Genomic DNA, 9,431 nt, shown 5'->3' with positions numbered 1-9,431 from the left:
GTAGGAATGGGGGACGGGGGGTCGGGATACGTTCTGATGTGCAGAAATTCCTCGAAGTGGCGAAGCGTGACTCGGGCTCATTACGTAAGTGCAGCGGCGCTCCGGGGTCGGGTCGGCTGCCGACTGCGGACTCGTGTCAGAGCTGGGTTTACACGAGAACGGTGCAAGGCAGAACAGTATTGTCTTGTCCCGGCTTTGTCAACAGCCTCGACCGCGCAGGACTGGACAATTGCGCAATCCGCCGATTCGACAGTAGTTCACACGCCGAACGCGGACGCGGAAAAATATTATTTCTTTTATACCGACGTGTATTGGAATTGTTGAAGGGAGATATAATAAAAAAAGGAATAAGTGAAACAGGGCGCTTCCATAGCAGGTACAGTCGCTTCCGCCGCATTATCTTTGCACTGTTGTCGGCTAGGCTGTTTATTGAATGCTGACATTTACCTGAACGGCTAGGCCGCTCGTTAAATTAAATCAGATAATTAAACGTTCAACGTGTTGGTTGGTTGTAAGCTAGCACTTTGGAAACGGCCCAACTAAAAGCCACTTGGTTAGGTTGGATTAAGTTTAATAATACAAATTTCGTTTTTTCACTTAGCTTATGAATTCAAGTTAAGGATTCATCATTAAGTTAAATTAAGTATTAGGTTAAGCAAAAAAAACGTTTTTTTTTCATTACTAAACTTAACCCAACCTATACTGATCTACCCGAACTTCACATGACAAAATGAATGAAAAAATAAAATTATAATACTGTTGCATTATAATTAAAGAGGCTAGGCGACGATCAACCGTTTCGTTAAACGTTCATTTGACGAACGATCTAGCCGTTCAGTTAAATGTCGGCATTTAATGAACAGCCTAGCCACTCAGTTGAATGACTGATTCAATTATTTGGCGGCGACATATACATACATAATAACATCCTAATTTCTTCTACGCGACATTTTCAGCTAAAAAATGCGCGTGAGCATCACGCACGCACGAAGTAAGTGGCTATTGTCCTAATAACCTGTCCGTGCGCATTCACACGAGGACGATACGGCTGCGCGCGGAGGGGGGGGGGCAATACAATGTCTCGGTCCATTTTCCCGTCTTCCAAAATTCTGTTCCCACCGGGACAACAGGTCCGATGCCGGGGCAGGGCAATATTTCCCGCCCTCGTGTGAACCCCACTTAACCAGCGACGACTGACGACTGGCTGGGACGGGCGTCGGGCGGTAGTGGGTAGGAGGCAGTAGCTACGGTTTTCTTTTGTCATCTAGTCATACCGAGTGCACATTTCGAAAGCAACTTCAAACGGAAAGCTCACTCTACTTACTCGGGTCATTTTTCGCATTGCGTCGTATTATTTTATGTGATATACTCGTATGTAAAAACTGTTGTTTTTTTCCCAAATAAAAATAAATAAATAATGCAATCCATAGTTTTTTTTTCATTAATTTTTTTATTGATTAACCCTTACAGGTTACATACATTTAACAAAATATTTTTACTGTTAAAATTCATATTCTACTGTTAATGATAATATTTTTATCATCTTTTGTAAAGGTTGTCTAAGTCTTTTGTTTAGTTTTGTTTGGTAGTTTATTGTATAATTTCAGTCCCTGGTTTATTAGTCTCGACTGTCCTTGTATCGTATTAGAAAGTTGCATATGATATTTTTCTGATATTCTTGTATTATGTCCATGTTTACTATTTTTTTTTTTCAAGTTTTAGTTCTTCGTCTACATTACATCAGTGGCTAATTTATTAATTTGTTTTAAGGATTCTAGTTTAAAGAGTTCAGTTACATTTAATTGCTTAATTTGTTTAAAGAGTTCTTTAGTTGCTGTTAGATAGGGGAGGTCATATACTAACCTTAATATTTTATTTCGGTGTCTTTGTAGTCTTTTTATGTCATTTTGATTTCCTGTTTCCCATAGTAGTTGCATATAACATATTTAAGCTTTTACATGGACTTCATACATTATATTTTTTTCCGTTTTTGGAACAAAGTTTTTGATTTAAAAAAAGACTAATGTCGCCACTTGGCTGATTAAATTGTTGATACGAATTGTCCATGTCAATTGTCTGTCTATTGTTAGTCCTTAGTATTTAACATGTTCAATTCCAGTCAGTCGTTCATCATTTATGTAAGCATTTACTTTATGACGATTTTTCTATATTCAAAATGGATATTATTGCATTTTTTTTCATTAAGTGTAACCTTAGAGTATATATATCAGAGTCCGTACTATTCCAAAGTTTGTAAGAATTTTTGAAAAGGGGGCGTGGTTGCTTGTTTAGTGAAGACGTTTTTCGTTTCCAGATGTTTATAAAACAGGGTTCTCACAAATGCATGACTTACGCGATTTTTTACAGAGATAGGTAGGGAGTACAATAAAAACGTTTATTTTAATTTAGTAACAAGTTTACTAAAAACATTTTTAATACATAAAAGTAAGCAATAATAAACATTATAAATGACATTGTTGGGTACATAAATTAATTTTATAAACGAATATGCATTTACATATAATAAACAAGTAAAACTGCAATAAAGTAAATTTATTGATTTTGAAAATTAACCAATTTGTTAAAATATTGGCTTACTCTGACGGCAGGTTGAAACTTACATCTTTAAAAACTGGTTAAACGGGGTCTCCAATTCCAAAATATTTTCCGAATTCGTTGTTTGATTTGCAAACTGAAAACAGTAATCTCTATTAGTTTTTTTATTTAAACTTGTATCTTTGTATGAAGATACCACTTCCAATTTGCTGATTTGGAGAAACCACGCCGTTTCACTGAAGAGATAGGCAGAGAGGATAGAATACCATATCACTCTGTCTTTGCATGCAGATCTCGCTTCCTCTACATTTATACATCTTCTCATGCACGTACACTGATTTTTCCGACTCTATGGTATATAAATATGAAATAAATGTATATTTACCCATAGCGAGTTAGGTTTTTGAAAACAGGGGGGTACAGCACCATCTATAACACGTACCAAATAATTTGTTTTTGTCCAAATTAATGGACAGAAAGTGGTTGGAACACACCCAGTTGTTATTTTCAGGGGACAATTGTTCCGTCCTGTCTTATGGATCCATTTATTTCGCCTTATTTCATCTATCGGGAATCCAAAAAAAATAAACCTTAAATTACTATATTATGCTTATAAATTTTTTGATAAAAAGATTACACTAATAAATAACATTTAAGTGAATACGTAATATTTTAAGGTAATGCACAGCCCTGGCATTCTTAATTATAAGAGCCGCCCAAAAAGTGGTCATAAAAATACCATTTAAAATTGGCGCAGATGTATTGTCATCTCTTTTAGTTACACTCAATAAACGACAATTTCATATTCTTTCAGTGATATAAAAAGAGAAATAATTATTTCTAGATGTCGGTTGACTCGGTAAAAAGTCGTCGAGTTTGCATGTTTTGAACATTTTAAGATATATTTGGATTGAAACGTTTGAAAAAAAAGATTTAAATCACATAAAGCCAATGTATAAGGTATTTGAATTACACAGAAACAAATGCTATAATAATTGCTCAAATGAAAGTACAAAAATAGTGGTGCATTTATGTTGATAACTACCAAAAAACGTATTACTTTGAAAATGTATAATATTTGATAAATACCTGTGATAACTGAAGCGTTTTCTCCCTTTTCCAGTTATATTTGAACATCCTTTCATGGCACAAGTCGGCATAATGAATTTTGGTGCAATTAACACCAAATACGTAAAACAATCATCAAAATACCGACAGAGCGTTTGACAGTTTGAAACAATACTGGCCGCGTACTTAAAAAAAGAGCATCGTAAAATTCTAAAATCGACTACAAAACAAAAAATTAGGACCGTACCCACAGATTTTTTTTGTCTCTCTTTCTCTCATTTAGAACATATTGTAAAAAATGAGTCCGCTATAACCGGCAACATGCATTGGATTGGTAAAATGTTTTGTTATCCCTCTATATATGTATATACTCTAAGAGTGTAACTAAGTTTGTGTTTGTCCATTTAGTCTACATAGTTAGGTCTTTGTTTGTTAATTCGTCTGTCTGATCGGTTGGAATGTTTCGACTGTGGCCTATTTTAGGAGCTTCTCCGCATTTTCTCTTATAATGAGGAAGCCACGGAAAATTCGCCACGAGAAGGCGGACTGCTGTCATTCGTCAACAGACACTCTGATTCACTCGAAGAGTGTTCGGCATTTGGTGTCCCGCTATAATACTTTTTATCGTGCATATCATGTAATGTTACTTCTCTAGACAAGTTCTTATGACTTATCACTAAATGAATATCGTCGTAGAGCTACTTACTCGCTACTCGCTACTCTACTAGAATACTGACCGGGTCTGCGACCACGCCGCGTGTACTTTATGTGAATCCTGTTCCCGTCCGCTATAATTCGATCAACAGAAGTTTGATTACACCGCAGACAGTTGGGCACGTACATGTCCATACTGCGTAATGGCGATCCGCGGTTCTAGTTACGCCGGGTTGAAGCCAAGGGAACCAAATATATATTTTTTTTACAATATAAAAACTATTTTGATTGGTTTTAAGATTTTCATATAATATTAAATAATTTTCCAAAAAATGCATTGTTTCAATAATAATAACACTTTTTTAGTATTGTACAAACTACGTTTAGCGAATTCGTAAAAATAAATAATCATCAAATAGTGTATGTTGCATTAAAGTTACTAATAGATTTTTTATAAGATTTCATGAGTGTGGACGTCTTTGTCGTTAACTGTATTTGCATGTTATAATTCTTGTATGCTTCACAATTGAACGTAGTTATGCAGAAAGCAGCCAGCCATAGAAAATTGAAACTGAAATAATAGAGCACCTTTGTGAAAAGAGTGAATAATCAAATTTACACAACAGTTTTTTGACTTTGACAAATGATAGACAATAAATACTTTTTTTTAATATATTACAGACGAGAATCTAATTATGTATTTGACCAGTTTTGATTTTTAAAGTACCGTAAGATTTTTTTGGTGCTCTGAGTGTTTTCTGCAAATTGAGAAATGCCGTTTTTGTGATCGACTCCATTTTCAGAAGATGATTAATACAGTTTTTTGTATGAAAGCGGTCTGGTTCTTTTTTTCAGAACATAGAATTGACCTCACTGCACCCGATAACATCAATATCTCATTTTCCAAAATTGTGGACTGGCTTCTTTCTGCATAACTACGTTCAAGTTGAATTCCATTCAAAAAACCTTTGTTCGAAAGCGAAAACTATGAATATTATTTGCGCACAAAAAGGGAACAATCTGGCTCTCCTATCGGTTATCTGTTATCTGCCATCTCTCCACTGTCCACTGTCGCATGTCGCCCGGGAATAGTGAAGGCGGAGAGTACCGTACTGCAGCAGGGACGGCCCGCGGTCCGCGCTTGGCTCGAGGCCAAACTGTCCGATCCAGAACTTTCCGGTCCCCTTTTTATTACACATAAATCCTAATATCTTTTTTCTCTCCGTGTCCTTGTTATAGATAAGGCTCGCCGAACGCTGGAACCGACGTACCAGCCAATTTTAGTCATTTTGGTTGGAAAATTACCGCTTCGCCGTTTATTTTATTCACCGATTATTCGGTAAATTCTACTGAATCGTTCATTCGTCATTTCGAGCGGGCGGGTTCCGTCGGTGGCAGCTATTTAATGGCCACAAATTCCGGAATGTCCACTGAAGTTTTCATTATGATAATTAATTCCGAATTAATTTGGAAGTTTTTCGTAATTTTCCCTTTCCCGCACAGGCGACTTTCGTCTCTCGGTGCGAAGTGGTGCGGGGTGAGTCGGGGTGATCCGCTGCCTCGCGCCTTCTCCTATTTACTCCCGCCGGCCGCCACTCTGCGAGAGTTTGGCGATCACCACCATTACGCGTAGGTTTTATTATCGAGCCTCGCTCGACATGTGTGCAGTTGTGTGCAGCATGCAAGATATAGTTACTATAGGACCCGTGGCAGTTGGAGAATATGAGTGGCTTTGAATACAAATTATTTAATCAAATTTGTAGGAAAGCTGTGCAACAACTACTTAATATCATACTGCCCTCATAATAAGAAAGGCAGCTTTTCGACGAAAATTACAAAATGAGTTAAAGTTGAGATAATGTTCCACAAGAAATTTCTAACCATTTGATACAAAGATATTACGTTGTTTAAGCAATAACACGGTATTTAGAGATTAATAAGCAAAAACACAGTGTAGAGATGACACAAACTGGTTTTATGCGTATAAACAATTGGCGTACTTTGTTTTTACTTACGATTATTTACGATTTTTAATAATTTGCATAAAGTTATTAGATACTCAAATTTGTCATAATATCTCAAAATATGAATTTTGGAAAAAGCTGCCTTTCTGCTTATAAGGGCAGTTTGGTTTAATTTAATATTATTGTCTCATTAAAAATATCATAATGTTGCGAGTTCATATATCTACATAAAGAGCTTATAGCCTGGGCTCGGAGGGTGAGAACTATTCACGGGACCCGTCACATTACGAGGGTTGCCTTTTATATTTTGGGAGGATAGTAAAAAAAAACAAAAAAATAGTATCGAAAATTGCTTCATTGTTTTTCGAAATATTCTTTACGATGATTAATACACTTTTGCATCCGTTTGAACCAATTTTCGAAGCACTTCTTCCACTCAGACTGAGGTACCTCTGAAATATGCATTGAACTCATCAACCGCTTCTTCAGGGGCCAAAAAACGTTGACTTAGCTATTTATTTTTGATGTTCGGGAATAAAAAGAAGTCATTGGGTGCCAAATAAGGACTTTACGGTGGATGAGTCATTATTTCAATGTTTTTAATTCGTCGGCGGTTGGTTTTTCTTATTTCTGCGAAGACTTCTGGCAAACAAATGGTTGCGTACCATTCAGAATTGACCGTTTCACGTCGCACCAAAGGTCATGTCCAGTTTTTCCGAAAAAACGGGCGACCATTTGTTTTGAAGTGCTTCGTCCGCGAACAACTTTTGTTGGATTTCGCTCATCTTGGAACACCCATACCGTCGACTGCTGTTTCGTTTCCGGCTTATACGAATACATATATCCAAGATTCTTCACCGTCGCGATGTTATAGACATGTTTTGAAGCACCGCGATCATATTTTTTCAGTATTTCTTTCGACCATTTGACACGAGCCTTTTTTTGAGCGATCGTCAAATCATGTGGAATCCAACGTGAACAAATATTTTTGACGCCCAAATGTTCATGTAATTCAATAGAATGTTTGCTATTCCCACTAACGCCTGAGGATGCTTGTATCTCACGGTAAGTCAAATGATGATCTTCCATTATCAGTTAATGTACAACATCAATGTTTTTCGGAACAACAACCGATTTTGGATGACCTTCACGGATGTTTCTTTTTTGGGTGATACCGTGTGAGTTGGATTTGTTCCGACGTTTCGGCTACCATTGCAGGAGCCATCTTCTGGGTAAACTGAGTGTTTTGTAGAAAAAAGTGTGTGTTTAATTACTAGTAATTTTTACCGTGTCGCAGTCGGCAGTAGGCACATTTCTATTCATTTTTGTAGTATGTAGTGCTGGGAACCATGTTGAGTTTAATTTAAGCCCGTCGTCTTATTTTATGTTATTTTTGTGTCTGAGTATTTTAATTGCCTCTTTTATTATTCGTGCACTGTAATAACTGGGTTTATGCAAAATTTTCGGTTCAAATGCCAAAAAATGTCCGGTGTCTATAAAGTGTTTCGCTATTGCAGATTTGTCAGGATGCCCAAGTTTACGCGTTCTTTTGTGTTCGTCAATCCTTGCTGTGCGCCCTGTTTATCCAATGTACACTTTATCACATCCTCGGCAGCTAAGTTTATAAACAGCTTCCGTTTCCAGGGGTTCTTATCTTTTGGGTTCAGTAAATAATAAAAAAGCAACATATTGATGACAGTGACCGTGAAAACTTTCGCACCTATTTGACCTTCACGGATTTCGTCGTTGAGCTAACTGCGGCCACAATTGAATACCGTATACCATCGATATACTGGTCCTTAATGGCGCTTCATCGTCAATAGTCGATTTAAGTTTATCAATGCACCGTTATTGAGTTCATCCACGTCGAAAGTTGTAAAAAATAACCCCACGAAAATTTTCGCGATTTAATTCCATTTTTGCACTGATAGGAAATTTTGAAATAACTATAACAATTGAAAATAGCGTCCGTATAAAAAAAACTTTCTGAGTAAATATAGCTCCGTCAAATGTCAGAGTCTACGATAGAGGTGTCCGGTGATAGCAGCACCGGTGTTGCCAAATCTCGAAATTATTCACAGGTCGCTGTGACGTCAAGAGCTTGCATCGCACTGACCCCCGCCTCTAAGAATAAGCTCAAAGAGTCCTTATACACGGTTTTTCAGGGCCAAAACGCGAAACTTCAGAGGAACATTCCTCACGGTAAGCTTTAAAAAAATCCCAATAAATTTTTTCCAAAAAGTCATATTTAAAAAAATAAATAAATGTAATCTCAAAATGGAGTAAATCTTTAATTTCTCGGACTAGCATCCCTTCCGCAAACCCCTACCTCTCCTCAACAAAAAAAAAATGAGATAAAAACGTATTTGACTAACGAAGCGATACGGACCAAACGCGGACAAGTGAAGCGGCTGGGTAGGAAGCGGTGGGGGTTTGTGGAGGGACTGCTTGTCCGAGAAATTAAGGATTTACTTCATTTTGAGATCAATTTTTTTTAAAAATGACCATGGAAAAATATTATTAGTTTTTTTTTAAAGCTTACCATGAGGAATATTACTCTGAAGTTTCTTCGCTTTGGCTTTGCTCGTGTAGTATTGGGGAAGTATTTGTCAGCAAAAAGACAATGACTGGATGGATAGTCACTTGAAGCTTTTGATTTGACCAAACAGGGCATATATAGATATAATTGTTTGTGTACTTTTTTTTTCTTTTTTAATAAATAAACTTTCCGGATGTATGAAATGTTTTTCTGTTTTGTATATAGCCAGTGTCACTTGCCCGCCTTACAGCTATCTCTGTGCACGTCAATCTGTTAGAGTTGCAAAGTAGCTTCATTTCGTCGTTAACAATAAGAATTTTCCTTAGAGAATGATATATGTTTTGGTGATAAAAAGTAGCCTGTATCGATTTACGGCCCTCCAACTATCGTTATACAAAAAATACGACGGTCCTTTAGTCTATGGCCACGTCGCATCGTTATTCTGTTGCTATATTAATTCATTTTTCCACTGAAAAAATATTTTTCACTTAAAATTCCCTAGATGGAGTAATTTTTTTCGGTAAAAGTTGCTTAGGTATATCATTTGTAAGCTATCCGGCTATCCCTATACGAAACATCACGTCGATCCGGTCGCTCCGTTGCGACGTGAAAGCAACAAACAAACAGACAAACACACTTTCGCATTTATA

General features: G+C 36.8%; 1 long non-coding RNA gene across 1 annotated transcript; it reads right to left on the bottom strand.

Moving 5' to 3' along the window:
• Nucleotides 1-2,394: 2,394 nt before the first annotated feature.
• LOC148275877 (uncharacterized) lies at nucleotides 2,395-3,957 on the bottom strand. The gene is made up of 3 exons (XR_015823921.1): nucleotides 3,646-3,957; nucleotides 2,942-3,120; nucleotides 2,395-2,692 (listed from the first exon to the last, which is right to left on the bottom strand). It is a non-coding gene; the product is annotated as an uncharacterized LOC148275877 (long non-coding RNA).
• Nucleotides 3,958-9,431: the final 5,474 nt, after the last annotated feature.

The sequence above is a fragment of the Micrasema longulum genome, unplaced genomic scaffold (genome assembly GCF_059751315.1).
Source record: "Micrasema longulum isolate JH-2025_06_02 unplaced genomic scaffold, ASM5975131v1 h1tg001327l, whole genome shotgun sequence".
Classification (NCBI taxonomy): domain Eukaryota; kingdom Metazoa; phylum Arthropoda; class Insecta; order Trichoptera; family Brachycentridae; genus Micrasema; species Micrasema longulum.
This window is presented reverse-complemented; position numbering and strand designations above follow the sequence as displayed.